The sequence below is a fragment of the Sus scrofa genome, chromosome 13, assembly GCF_054392235.1.
Source record: "Sus scrofa isolate SSC_HxYL_T2T_F1_AM1 chromosome 13, Sscrofa_HxYL_maternal_Yorkshire_Landrace_v2.0, whole genome shotgun sequence".
NCBI lineage: Eukaryota > Metazoa > Chordata > Mammalia > Artiodactyla > Suidae > Sus > Sus scrofa.
In genome coordinates, this window is record NC_139395.1 from 125,050,282 (window position 1) to 125,063,202 (window position 12,921).

General features: G+C 38.2%; 1 protein-coding gene across 17 annotated transcripts in view; it reads right to left on the bottom strand.

Moving 5' to 3' along the window:
* Positions 1–12,921, bottom strand: part of PLD1 (phospholipase D1) — a 224,320-nt gene that overhangs the window by 175,533 nt on the left and 35,866 nt on the right.

The window sequence follows — 12,921 nt, forward strand, 5'->3', positions numbered from 1 at the left end:
AATAATGTTTCAGCATATTGCTGAAGAAAAAGCAAAAATTCATAATCTGCTTTTTAACATTAAGTATTCGCATTATACACAATTTTCCCCTAGTTTTCACCTCCAAGAACAGTTTTAAATGCAATGGTTTGCTTCCACAATTTCTATTTTATTTAAATAAGACCTGTTTAACATAACAGTCAAGGTTGCCACATTTAACGTTTCTTTTGAGCCATCAAGATGGGACCAGATAATCTGAGGAAAACTTGATTCACTTGTTGCCAAGTAGGTTTACATGTATTTCTGGCAAAATTCAAGTTACTCAAAACCTATGAAATGTAAGCCACTATTATTACTAACCCAACAAGATCAGGCCTGAAAAGCCCTGAGATTCCCTCAGATCTAACACTGGCCCAACCAGTTTCCCCCACCTACTCCCAGAGACAAGGCTCAACAGTTTCTCCAGGGGGTCCCTTCAGAATGAGGAGGGGCAAGTCAGCCATCTCAGTGAGGAAACCAAACTCTAGCCGGTCTGTCCAGACGTTATAAAGGAGCCAGTGCCCCACCTGGTGGCCAAATTAAGGAAAAACTGAAATAGTTAAACCTCAGAATATAATACCGTGATGTTGGAAGAAAAACAAAAAGGAAGAAAAGGATCAGTGATAGGAGCATATTAATGTTAAATACAATGTGTGGTAGTAATTATGAAAAGTTTTTTCTCCCAGGGGGGAATATTTATAGAGGATATGAAAATACAAAAAAAGTAATTATATTCAAAACCATCTCCTTTATGTGGATCTGGTTGCAAGCATATGATGATTTGCATTCCCAGAGAAGTCCTCTGATAAATAATATTGATTTCTCCTTTACCCAAAGGGCTGCAAAGAAATTTCCTGTGAGGACAATATAACCTCTGAAATGGAAGAACTATAGGTAAATCCCCAACCAGCTAACTGCTGGTAGGATGGTGTCTCCATCATTCTGTTAAAAGGTTGTATCCCCAGGAATCTTTCTTTCTTTCAAAAAGTATTTCTTTTTGTCTCATATATGTTATTTTTCCTAAAATCGACATCTGATATCAACCTCAATGAAGTTGAGGAACAGTTAAATATTGGGTTTCACTAATACAACATTGTAAATCAACTATGCTCCAAAAAATTAAATTAAAAAAAAGAACAGGGTTTCAAATTACACTGCAATCTTTACTAAAACTCCTGCAAAAACAACAGTATAGTAGGATTTTTTAAATGAGTTCAAGCCATATTTCTGAAACTAAAACTAATGATAACAGTTAATGTCTAAGCTCTCACTATAAGCTAGGCATGGTTTAAGTGCTTTATAAGATTAATTCATTTAAATCACACTACTCCATTATTATACCAGTTTCACAGATGAGAAAACAGAGGCATCTAAAGGGTAAGCACCTTGCAAAGACCAAACTGCTAGTAGTGGAGCTGGGATTAGAACCCAGGTCATTCAGTGCTGCTAACCACATACTTTGATAACTCTGTCCTCCCACATGCATGCAAACCACATGTAAAACCCTGCCAGATTCTCATGAAGGAACAGGTTGGGAAAGGCTTTCCAGCCAAGCAGCCACAGAACTGAGACCTGTTACCACATAGGACAGGTAAGGGACCCTCAGGCAGAGGCACTCAGCCTGCCAAGGCCAAGGGGGAAGTGGGGAGCTGGCCACAAGAGGGACCACAAGGAGCTTGCTGAGGCTGGGGAACCGATAGAAGAAAATTCTGTGATGGAGACAAGAGTCCTCCAATGTCACATTACGGAGGCAAAGAGGAATTGCCAAGAGATTTGAAATCATAATGTGACCAGATGTGCATGCTGGGAAGAGAAGTAAGAAGGAACCAGGCCCTGTAAAGTAAGCAGAAATTTAGAACATTCCAGATAATGGGAAGGGCAGACCAGGACTTTAAAAGCTACACATCTTCATTAGTAGAGGCAAACTATTATATACAGGATGGATAAACAAGGTCTTACTGTATAGCACAGAAAACTATATTCAATGTCCTGTGAAAAACCGTAATGGAAAAGAATGTGAAAAAGAAAATACATGTATATATGTATAACTGAGTCACTTTGCTGCACAGCAGAAATTAGTACAACATTGTAAATCAACAATACTTGAATAAAATTAAAAAAAAAAAGAAAGCACTTCCCCTTGTGGCTCAGTGGAAATGAACCCAAATGGTATTCATGAGGATACGGTTTGATCCCTGGCCTTGCTCAGTGGGTTAAGGACTCAGCACTGCCATAAGCTGTGGTGTAGGTCACAGACGCAGCTTGGATCCCACATTACTGTGGCAATCGTAGCTGTATGCTGGCCGCTGTAGCTCCAATTTGACCCCTAGCCTGAGAACTTCATATGCCACACCTGTGGCCCTAAAAATAAGTAAATAAATTTTTTTAACAAAATAATGCCATTTGCAGCAACATGGATGGAACTAGAGATGCTCATACTGAGTGAAGTAAGTCAGAAAGACAAATACCATATGATACCACTTATATCTGGAATCTAATATACACACAAATGAACCTTTTCACAGAAAAGAAAATCATGGACTTGGAGAATAGACTTGTGGTTGCCAAGGGGGAGGGGGAGGGAGTGGGATGGATTGGGAGCTTAAGGTTAATAGATGCAGACTATTACCTTTGGAATGGATTAGCAATGAGATCCTGATGTGTAGCACTGCGAACTATGTCACTTACAATGGAGTATGATCATGTGAGAAGAAAGAATCTATGCATGTTTGTGTAACTGGGTCACCATGCTATACAGTAGAAAAAAAAATTGTATTGGGGAAATAACAATTAAAAAATAAATAAAAATTTTAAAAATAAGAAAAATTAAATTAAAATAAAGAATAATTTTGTAAATAAATAAATAAAACGTACAAATCTTTACTTTCACAGACATTATCAAGGAGGGTGGGGCAGTAATCCTCGCAGCAGCCATGCTCACTTACTCACTTATTAAAGCTAGGTTTGGGACTGTTAATCAGAGGTTGTTAATGCCATCCACAGAGCCAGGAACATAGGAGGAAAAGAAGGCTGGCAGGAGAGGGTAGGTGGGATGGACAAGCCATGGAGTTGGCTTTTGGAGGCTGAGTGTGAGGTCCTGTGGGTCATCCCAGGTGTATGTATAGTGAGCTGCAGGAGACAGAGGTCTGGTGCTCTGGTCCCCTGCAAGGACAGGAGGTACCCATCTAGGACTCACTGCACAGAAAGGGTGACTGAAGCTGGAAGGCAGTAGCCTAAGAGGAGAGATGGCAGTTTTAACGCTGGGGGTATTTAAGAATCCCAAAGAGAATTCAGGACATGGGTAGGGAAATTTTTACTCATCTTTAACCAAAATTTAGTATTCCCTTCAGTCACAAATATAGGCAATAATTTGCAGTATAATTAGCCATACCTGTGACTTGTCATAAGTAGAAATCAAAAATATCTTCATATCACATTATGAATGCCTCAAAGTATCTCTTCCACTCATTGCTACTTCAAAATTATAGTAATTATTAAACCTACCACTAGTTCTTGGTTATGTAGTGCATTAAAAAAAGACAGATATTATATTACTTTTTGGCATATTGATAACTGTATATCAATCTAGTTGGTTTCCTTTGTAATCCTATGCATTCTAATTTTCATCTCTGGTATTTTTGGCATAGGCAGGTTTTCTGCAAGCAGTTTTCAGCACACAAGTAACTGGCTGTAAGACAATTCTTGCTGTAAAAGATGAAATAATGAAAATAAAATAAAACAGGGACATTTAAAAAGACATAATAGCACATAAAAATTAATAACTAAATGTTTAAAATATTTTCTTAGTGAAAGCAATGACACTTTCTTTCTCCAGATATAAAGTTAAATGTAAGTTCTGCAGGGTATAAAAAAAAAAAGCCACTGTAAGTCTCCTTAGATTTCCCTGGAAGTAAAACAAACAGACAAGGGATGCTGGTATTTATCTATATATAAACATATATAAACATATATGTCAAGTAGTCATATCTATACTACATTTAAATGTTCCGCGACAGTCCTTATATCTCACCAAATCATCTAAGCCACGTTCTATGCCAAATGCCAAAAGTCTACTTCATGTTCTCCACTATCAAATAGCAAAAAAATTTCACCATTTTCACAAAACTTACCAAGAATCACAGAACCATTTCTTTTGGGGAGATAGGAGCTTGATTCTTCTTTTGCCTCCAACTTTCAAATAATAATGGCATGATGTTTCTCTTTTTTTAGGGCCGCACCCACAGCAAATGGAGGTTCCCAGGCTAGGGGTCTAATAGGATCTGTAGCCACCGGCTTATGCCACGGCCACAGCAACACCAGATCTGAGCAGCATCTGTGTCCTACACCACAGCTCAAGGCAATCCGGATCCTTAACCCACTGAGCGAGGCCAGGATGGAAACTGCAACCTCATGGTTCCTAGTCAGATTCATTCCCGCTGCACCACAATGGGAACTCCAATACTGCATGATAAATTTGGTAAAGCTGGCACTACAAAACAAGCTGTTGTTTCTAAATTAGCTAGAGAATTGATAATTAATGCTCTCAAAGACTGTTGTGTATTACTAGCTACCTCTTTTACTTTTGCCCTAACTTAGCAAATTTGATTCCAATGAGAGAAAGGAAGGACCATGCTCACCAAAGGATTTGCAAACTGTTATGTTATCATTTTCTACTATCCTATGCAATATGGCTTTGCTCTGTCTTATTTCACACATCAGTAAGTTTTCTCATCACTGTATTTTCTATCAAGTTGATTTAACAGTAGTTGAAACCAAACTGTTAACCAGGTTGTTTTTTTTTTAATCTTTTACGGCAAAATTGCTTTACGGCCAATTAGGTGTGCAACAAAACTGCTTTACAACAAAGATGTTTGGAGAGAAAATACCAGGAACCTCTAACTTTAGTTATTTATATATATGCATTTGATTTAATGCATTAAACATTATTCTGAAAGGAGATTCATCAGCTTCACTAGAATGTCAAAGGGGTCCATGCACACACCCTCAAAGCAAAGACCATCTAATTTAAGGCAGAAAGAAAAACACCAGAGGAAGACACTTAAAGGAATTCTGAATGAGAACCTACTGTATAGCAGTGGAAAATTTACTCAATAGTTTGTAATAACCTACTTGGGAAAAAAGAATGGATATATTTATGCATTGAATATGCATGAATTATGACTGATTCATTTTGCTGTACACCTGAAACTAACACATTTTAATTACATTTTTTTAAAAAAATAAAAATATTCAGAAAGGGGGAGATATACGTATGAGATGACCAGGATTCAAACCCAGGATTTCCATTTTGTGTTCCTTCCTCTACCAACTCCACACTCTAGAATAATAAAAATAAAATCCTTTCATTTGTGTCAGTAAAGTGCTTTCACAGGTGTCCACTCACTAGCTCATCACGAACACCAGAGTAGGAAAAGGCAGGTGATGCCGAACTGCCGGAAACCTCAGGGAAGCTGCTGCCCAAGAAGACACTACTCCCAGGGCCAGTCCCAGGCATGGAACGTGCATCTGCCGCCCTACTCTGCACACAGACAGGTGATGAGGAGCCAGCCCTTATCACCTTAGCTAGAACTTAATTAGGAGAAGATGGAAGAGTGAGTGTGGAACCTGAAGGGTAGATCCTGCTTCTCTTCAGGCTTCTATTTGCAGGCAGGGCTAACAATGTATTTGGATGCTTTGCTCAAAGCTCTTTTATTTCGTTCTGATTGGTGATGGGGTGAATTACAAGACTTAGAATAATTTTAACTGTTTGATTTTCCTCTAGCTATAAACAAGACAGAAGCCTATACTTAAGCAATTAGTCTGAAATTACATAGACAAGCTGAAACAATGTGCTCTCTGTTTTCTCTTGGCTGTGCCCACCAATGGGCGCTCATTATTTAATCTGTGCTGTGGGTTGCCAGTTCAGTGTTAAACACATCGTGGCCTAATGTCTTCTTATTCATTCACTATTCTGCAATGTCTGTCATGTCTCATAACTGTATTTTATCATTTTTATCTTGATTCTTGTACTTTTATGGGGTCATTTTCTTAATTACTAACATTTCTAAATTGTTTTGAAATCTATTCTAATGCTCCAAAAGGTACTAACATTTATTTTTTAACTTGCTGATAACAAAAAGCTCAAGGGACCCACAGATACCCTTTTAGAGTGGGGCAAATTTACACAAAGTTGTATCATTAAAGCAAATTTTATCTCATGGTTGGCTAGATAATCCATCTTTTTTAAAAAAATTAATCTGATCTGCTCACAGATTACTCTGGCTTCTTCTTATGTAATGTGTGTTTCCTTTTACATAATAAGAAGGTGGCTTTAACATGGAGAACAGACTTGTGGTTGCCAAGGGGGAGGGAAAGGGAGTGGGATGGACTGAGAGTTTGGGATTAGTAGATGGGCAATGAGGTTCTACTGTATAGCACAGGGAACTGGGTCCAATCTCTTGAGACAGAACATGATGGGGGGTGATATGAGAAAAAGAATGTATGTATATGGATGACTGAGTCACTTTGCTGTACAGCAGAACTTAGCACAAATTGTAATCAACTAAACTTAAAAAAAAAAAAGGAAAAAATCAAAGAAGTCAAAAACAAACAAAAGAATGTGGCTTTACATGACTGACATAATATACTTGTGGGAGGGAGCAAAACTTTTTCCTTCTTCCCTTCTAGATTCTTTGGCTGGTCTAGAAGTTAAATTGACATAGACAGATTAACAAGAGAAAAATAAATAGAATTTTGTATATAGGAAAGGCCATAAAAACGTGAGATTCAAAGATGTCACCAAAGCCAGCAGCTTTTATACCCTTTAGACAAATAAAGAATAAATCTGTGAGGACAAAACATAGGTAGCAAATTAGTGAAGAAGACAACAAGGTTTGTTTACACATTCTTTTTGGCCCTGAATTGCTTCTCTGGCAATAAGGATGCCTTCCACTTTCCTGGTACAGGGAGGGTCCCTTTCACATGGGAGTTTATTTCCTGCTCTCAGGGAGTAATGGGAGGATCAGAGTGTCCTTGTACCAGCTGTTTCTTAAGTTAACTTTAATTCAAAATAATCAATAGGCCGAAGCAGCATTATTTTGGGGCGGCATATGCTTCTCACTTTCATGTTCTTCTGAAAAACAAAATGAGTATTTTTTCATGTGCATATTAAAACATTAATTACTATTTTGCTTGTGGCCTTTAGTTTCTAAGTTCCCTTACTCTTTTCTTCCTTTTTTAATAAGAAGCCATGGTGAAAATTGTCCATTGCCTTCTTAAAAACAGCCACTTAAAAACTAGAGTGAGATGTGGTATCACTTACATGTGGAATCTCAAAAAAAGGATACAATGAATTTATTTACAGAACAGAAACAGACTCACAGACTTTGAAAAACTTATGGTTACCAAAGGAGACAGGTTGCATGGGGAGGGATGGACTGGAGGTTTGGAATGGTAATGTTCTAAAATTAGATCGCAATGATGGTTATACTACTATAAATATAATAAAACTCACTGAATTAAAAAAAATTTAGAGTGAAAATTCTTGTGGCTTGAAAAAAAGAGAGATAGTTCAAAATTGGTTTCTAGGCCCTGGGAGCACAAAAGCAGTGCTCTCCTGTGGCTGCCTCTCTACAGACTTCTGGACACAAGGACCCATGGACTCAGCAAGCCATCCATTATAAGGTATCAGAGGGTAATGCTCTGGCCACTTGCACTGCAGGGGAGAAGTGACTGAACCTGACAGCACCAAGCCCGTGACGTGTTACTTTCTTTCTTAACCACCCAGAAGCACTTCCTTCCTTGCTTGCCCAATCCAAGTAAGGAAGGGCATCCTGTTGCCCTGGCAGTTCCTGTAGCCTGAAACCACTTGCTTTTGTTCCTACCCTGTTTTCTTTGTGTTTCTCTCAAACCGCTTCCTCATGAGACCTCTCCATCCAGCCAAATGGATTTATTATATTTATTTTTCTTTTTCTTCTTCTTCTTTTTTTTTTTGTGTGTGTGTGGGGGGGCACACTGGCAACCAGGGGTCAAATTGGAGCCACAGCTGCTGGCCTAAGCCACAGTCACACCAACACAGAATCCGAGCTGTGTCTGCAACCTATACCGCAGCTTACAAAATGCCAGATCCCTAACCCACTGAGCAAGGCCAGGGATGGAACATGCATTCTCATGGATACTAGTCAGATTTGTTTCTGCTGCACCACAACAGGAACTCCTATATTCCATTTTCCAACTCCCCTAGTTCTTCCCTCCCTTTGGGTTTATGCCACTGCCCCACCCTCATGCCTTCCCCCTCATGGCCAATAAAGGATTAAATCCTCCCCAGCATTTCAAGGGGCAGCCCAAATCTATATCTCCCATGAAATTTTCTCAGACCACCCTAATTTAAAAAAAAAAAATCGCTTTTATTTCTCACACTTAGAACAATCAGCAGCAGCAGATGAGTTAGACAACAAATTAAGCCTGATGACATTTCTACTGTTGTCTGGATTGGTTATTTAAATATTCTCTGGCATTTAGTGTTTCACATATTTATATCTATTTCCTCCAATCAAGTTACCAATAACTACGGATCATGAGTTATACCTTTAAAATCAACCACCATTAAAATGCATCCTACAGGAAAATTCCATCTTACTAGCATTCATATCTATTTTAAGATTATAAGAGATTTAAATCATTTATATTATCAAATAGTAATTGCAATAACAACAGCCAACGCTATTGCCACAATGTCTTATTATACCCAATATCTTACTTGGCATTCACATCTGCCCTGTGAGGTAGATACATTATTTCCTCCACTTCTCAGATAAAGAAACTGAGGCTGGCAAGGTTAACTTGCCCACAGCCATCCAGTCAACATACATTTATGGAGCACCTACTATGTGACAAGCATTGTTAACAGCATTAATGATTCGAAGCAGAAAATCCCTATCCTCAGGGAGCTTGTAGGTATTATACCAGAGGAAACAGACTATCAACATATAAAACAAATATCAAACCAGATAATGCTAAGTGCTAAGAAGAAAACCAAAGCAGAGTAAGGGACTGGAGAGTAATAGGGTGGGGGGCACACCTCTTACAAAGGATGGTCAGAAAAGGCCTCTCTGGGGAGATGACACTTAAAGCAGAGACCTGGATGAAGTAAGATAACAAGCCATGTAATTATCTGGGGAAAGATTCCAAGCAGAAGAAATAGAAATTGCAAAGGCCCTGAGGCCAAAGGAAGCTTAGAATGTTCAAGAACAACAAAAAGGTCAAAGTAGTCAGAGTATTGTGAAAGAAAGAGCAACAGAAGGGGATGACGTCAGAGAGCAAATGGGGAGGTCTGATCACGTAAGGCTTTGCAAGCCATTGCCCAGGTTTCTTTCCCCCTGAGATATAATACAAAGGTTCTAGAAGGTTTTAATCAGGGGAGTGAAATGCCGTGACATTTTAAGAGGTGACTCAAGTTGTGTAACTAAAGAGTAGACTGAGAGAAAGCAGATTACTTAGAAGACTACTGCAGTCAGCCAGATGGGAGATGATGGTGGCATCTTAGAGTGATGGCCGAGAAGCAGACAGATCTAAGATATACAGTGAGGGCACAGCCAAGAGGATTTTGTGATGTAAGGTGATACAGAGTGTAAAAGAAAGAAAAGTGCCAAGAAACACACTAAGACTGGTGTATATATGAGCAACAAGGAGAAAAGTCCAATTACTGAGCTGAGGAACATTGGGGTAGTGGGGAGTGAGAAGGTGCAAAACTTTTCAGAGGCAAATTAAAAGTTCTGTTTTGGAAGGGTTATGTTTGAGTAACTTAGATTCTCAAATGAAGATCTGTAGAAAATAGAATACATTTATAAATCTGAGATTCAGGGCTGAGATAAAAAATTGGAAGTCAGATGGCTTTAGACATTATGATTGGCTTTAAATAACATATTCACACCAAAAAGAGGCTGAGAACGGATAAAGGACAGAAGTCTGAAGGCTGAGGCTCAAGGCCCTCTAACATCTAAATGTCAAGGAGAAAGAAAAGATCTAGCAAAAGAGGCCAAAAAAGAGCTGCCAGTAAGATTAGAAGAAAGCCAGGAGAGCATGGGGAGACAGAGCCAGGTGAACAAAATGCTTCCAGAATAGAGTGATCAGTTATGTCAGAGGCCATAAAGATGAAGATGAAAATGAAAGACGAAGAAAGAGGAAGACTGAACTGACCATAGAACACAGCAGCATCGAGGTCACTGGTGACCTAGACATAAATGGTTTCAGAGGAGTTTGGGTACAAAACCTAAATGGAATGGGTTCAAATTTGAATGTGACTACAAGACACTGCAGAGAGAAATTAAAGATCTCTTAAGTGAACATACCATGTTCATGGATTAAAAGACTAAATATTACGATGTAGCTTTCTGCACAAACTGATCTATAAGTTCAATAAATCTAATCACAATGATTTCACTGGGCTTTTTGTAGAAATTGATAAGCTAATTCTAAAATATGTACAGAAATGCAAATGACCTAGAATAATTGCCAAAGCTATTATAAAAATTAAGACCTAAGTTGGGGGATTTATACCACCTAAGACTTTGACTAGTAAGTCTACATTAATCAAAAGTCTAATCCTGGTATGGGATCAGCAAAGAGATCAATGAGACAGAACAGAGAACTTAGAAACACCCATATTTACATGATTATTTGAATTTTCACAAGTTGACAAAGAAATCCAATAGAGAAAAACAATGCTTTATAACAAATGATGCTAAGACAACTAAGTATATGGCAAAATAAATGAATCTTGACCCTAAACTCACACGACACACAAAAATTAATTTGAAATGGATCATAGGCCTAAATATAAAAGCTAAAACTATACTGCTTAAAATATGACACAAAAAGCAATAAACTTAAAAGGAAACAAATTGTTCTTAATCAGAGTTAAAAATTCCTGCTCTTTGAAAGACTTTATTAAGAAAATGAACAGGTAAACCACAGCTTAGGAGAAATTACCTACAAATCATATATCTGACAAAGAACTGATATCTAAGATATGTCATGAAGTCTTAAAATCCAATAAAAAGAGAACAAAAGATTTGACGAGAACTTCACAGGAGATAAAGCAATGATCAATAAGAACATGAAAGTACTAAATGTTAATATTCATCAGAGAAATTTAAATAAAAAGCACAATGACATATCACTACATACCCACCAGAACAGATAAACATTAAAAATAGAGACAAAACCAAATGCTGACAAAGATACAGAGCAATCAAAACTCCCATATACTATTGGTCAGAGTGTCAAATAATACAACCATTTTTTTTAAAGTTCTAGCAATTTCTTATAAAACTAAATATATACCTACCCTATGACCCAATAATTTCACTCTTAAGTATTTAGCCACAAGAAAAGAAAACATATAGCCACAAAAAGACTTTGTGTCTGTTTGTGGCAAGTTTATTCATAGAACAGCCCTGAACTGAAAACAGCCTAAATATCCCTCAACTGGCAAATGAATAAACATCTTGTATAGTCAGGGAGTTCCCATCATGGCTCAGAAGAAATGAATCTGACTAGCATCCATGAGCACACAGGTTTGATCCCTGGCCTAACTCAGTGGATCAGGGATCCAGTGTTGCCTTGAGCTGTGGTGTAGGTCACAGATGAGGCTTGGATCCCACATTGCTGTGGCTATGGTGTAGGCCAGAAGCTATAGCTTGGATTAGACCCCTAGCCTGGGAACTTCCATATGCCTCGGGTGCAGCGCTAAAAAGAAGAAAAGAAAAAAAAAAAAAAAAAGTCAAACAATGGAATAATACTTAGCAATAGAAAGGCATAAATGACTAATACACACATTATGGATGAATCCCAAAAACATTACACTGAGTGGAAGAACATACACAAAAAGCAGATACTGTACAACTTAAATTTTATATAATGGGAGAAAATTAAAACAGAGGTTGCCTCTAGCAGGAAACGGGAGGGTGGGCTGGGGACTGATTAGGAAGGAGCATGAGGGAAATTTCTGTGTTATGTTCCAAGCCTTGATGAGGGTTGGAATGCAGAGGTTGGGTACACATTTGTCAGAATCCTGAGTGATTCATTTAAGATTTGAGCATTACAATGGATATAAATTTTTCCTCAAAAGAGAACATTGAACAAATACTGAACTCTAATTAATGATTTGTGCACTGAAGTATTTAGGAGAGTGTGTACTGATGCCTGCAACTTAGTTTAAAATGCATCCAAAACATAAGATGAAAGGATCACAGGATTGAATAGATGACAAGATATACGTTAAAGCAAATAAAACAAAACATTAATTGTAGCGTCTAGGTGGTTGCTATATGGGTGTTCACTTTAAAATTCTTTCAGCTGTTCTGTATGTTTGAAAACGTTCATAATAACATGTTAGGCAGGGTGGGGTAGAAGGTATGAGGTAAGCTGCTGGAGACAGAGAGAACAGACAACTTATTCAAAAGAGTTTTGCTTTAAAGAGGAACAGAGAGATGGGGTAAAGCTGCTGGGAGACAAAGGATTAAGGGGGGCATTTTCAAAGAGGGGGGATGTTATAGAATGTTTGAATAATAAGAATAAGCCAGGAAAAAGAAGAACTTTGATGAAGCTAGTGGGAGGATACTGTAAATGCAAAGTTCCAAATAGGCAAGAGCAGAGGATCTGGCAGGTTGTGAGTGAGGTGGACCCGAGCCAAGAGCACACACAGCTCATCCACAGCAAAGAGCAGGGGGTGAGGGAATAGAATTATGGATGAATGCAGGATCTGGTAGTGGGGAAATGAAGTGCTTCTCTTCTGACTGCTTCTAGTCTCCTACTGAAATAAGCAGGAAGATCACTGGCTGAGATAGAGAGATAGGAGGGGACTGGAGATTTGGGTAAAGGCAAAGGTATGAAAAAATCACC